The 2399-nt window shown below is 42.2% G+C and overlaps 1 protein-coding gene across 1 annotated transcript in view; it reads left to right on the forward strand.

Annotated features, from left to right (window-relative positions):
* LOC118332645 overlaps window positions 1-2399 on the forward strand; it is a gene marked incomplete in the record, with an annotated part of 29902 nt that overhangs the window by 25396 nt on the left and 2107 nt on the right.

Here is a 2399-nt window from a genome sequence, read left to right on the forward strand (position 1 = left end):
GCACATCATAATGGCCGTCTGGGTATTGGGCACTCTTTGGTCTGTAGATCAGTGTCACAGTTTGAGCGGTGTGTTCAGTGCTTGGGCTCAGCTCCTGCATTTTGGTAAGTCTGCCATGGCTATCCTCTGTTAGGATGACAACCTTAGTACGGGTGGTTTCTGACAGGATTCTGATATCAAGAATGGTTCCCACAGTCATGGGATCCCTGATCTTTTCAGCATGTGACTGTGCCAAGTGGTCACCTGCCTCTCTTGCAAGTTTATGCTCAGAATTTCGATCTACTGGCATGTTTGTGATGTATCTGTTGTTCTGTCCAGCTCGGAGTTTTTCCTCTGTTCTGCCACTCTTTAAGCCAGATCGTACATAATTGCGAATGACACCATTTACTTTGTTTTGAACACGAGAAACACAGTGACTGGAGAACTTCTGGTGGAACACTTGTACCAAAGCATTAGCCAATAAAGCACTGATGGTGTCGGCCAAATCCTGCTTGAATTCTTTCAACAGCTCACTGTCAGAAGCAGATAGTTCATTTACCTTCACTTTCTCTAATTTTTTAAATTTAGTCAGTTGTTCCCGAAAGTTTGAAAAAAACTTGCTGGAGAGGCTGAGCACTACACTGATGGCGTCTCCTGCCAGTGCCCCCATGTGGACAACTTGGATGGCTGTTAGAATCCCACGTATTGTTCCCTTTGCCTCTTTTTTAGCACTGTCAATCACTGTGGAGAAGGATGAGTTCAGCTTGTTCTGCCAGTCAAGGTCTGCATAGAAAGGCTGTACTGCAGTGTTGCTTAATGTTCTGAAAATGTCCAGCAGTTGTTTCTTTTTGTTCTTGTCCTTCAGGAGATCATGAAGTTGCTCATTATTGTCAATGTGTGAGAGGATAACAAGGTCTACTAATGTAGCCAAGGGTTCTTTTTCCATGTTGGATTTCACGTCATCAACAATTCCATTTTTCACAAGGTTTTCAATGCTGTTTAGTATTTCTGACAGTATTTTCTCTTCTACCTTACAAAATCCATAGTTAATGATTTCCTCTACCATTTTTTTAGCAGTGTGTTTTGCAGTATTCTTCATATTTGTCTTTGTGACAACACTCAAAGTGTCTTTAGCTTGTTTGGAAAGAAACTTTGGCAGTGACTTCAGCTTTTTGCCGATTCCCTTAATTAACGTTTTACAAGCTTTGAAGCCTTTTGCGATCAGCTTTCCAAGTCCAAACCCAATGAGAGACACAACAATAGAAATGGCTTTTTCTATAGCCCATTTTTTCCAGCTGAAATCTCCTGTCACCATGGCCTCTATGCCATAGATGCAGTCTGATATTCCTTCAGTGATGAGTCCCATGCCAACTTGAGCTAATGTACCAAACGTAAATGCAGTTATCAGTGCTCCTCCAACAATCTGTAAAATTCCAAGACAGAACACTAGAAAAGCTTCCCATGGGAAACGGGGCTCCTCTTCCACAGAAAACACATATTTCAGACCTTGACTGTAGAGGTTATAGGCTTCCACTTGGAGATCATCATCATCAGCACCAGACACCAGAGAGAAAATTGGTGATTTATTGGCTACTGCATCCCGGTCGTTTTCTTTTATTTCATCCAGCTTTTGGATGGCCTCAGTAATGTTTTGGTTAATGTAACCTAACATCGTCCTCTTGGCTGTGACCTGTTTGTCTAGGCTGGTAGGGTTACTGTTGGCTGAGTCAGCAGATGACATTTTTACAAGCTGCAGACAGACCATGGATTCCTCAATGAGATACTTCAGAGACTCCTGTGCCTTCATTAGATCATCTCTGGCCTGATTGAGGTAATCTTTATTATCTCCATTCTTCTGCTTTATGGTGCAGTATGCATGATTGTAGAAAGCTATAGCTGCCCAACTTTCATCTTGTTTCATGGCTTTTTCAAAGAGCCGTCTGCTGACATTCCATCTTTTTTCACTCAGTGCGATATTTCCAAACTTGATGTAATGATAAATGCTGGAACACGGTGAAGTCTGACTTTCAGACTGACTTTTTGCCGATGACAAATCAGCTTTCAAACTCTTTTGCAATTCATCTCTCTTCAACTGGTCAATTTCCGCTGACTTAATTTGCAACCACATCCCCCAGAAGTCATTCATGATGGCAACAACAGCTCTTCTGTCATCTCCATCTGTGTTTTCATGAATATCTTGAAGAGTTTTGCAGTACTCTGAGAACAGGTCCTCCCGAAGTCTCAACTCAGTTACATCATTCATCATGTGATTTGTCTTTTCTGCTGCAAGTCTATCCCTCATGCTCTTAGCTTCCTCCAGAGAAGACACTGTCCTGAAAGATTGCTCCAGGTGTTCAGTCGAGAAGATTATCTGAGCAGATCCAGGTTTACCTTTACGTGCAGTTCGACCAAAAGCCTGA

The sequence above is a fragment of the Morone saxatilis genome, unplaced genomic scaffold, assembly GCF_004916995.1.
Source record: "Morone saxatilis isolate NCDOM2014 unplaced genomic scaffold, NCSU_SB_2.0 Contig21, whole genome shotgun sequence".
NCBI classification, from domain to species: Eukaryota; Metazoa; Chordata; class Actinopteri; family Moronidae; genus Morone; species Morone saxatilis.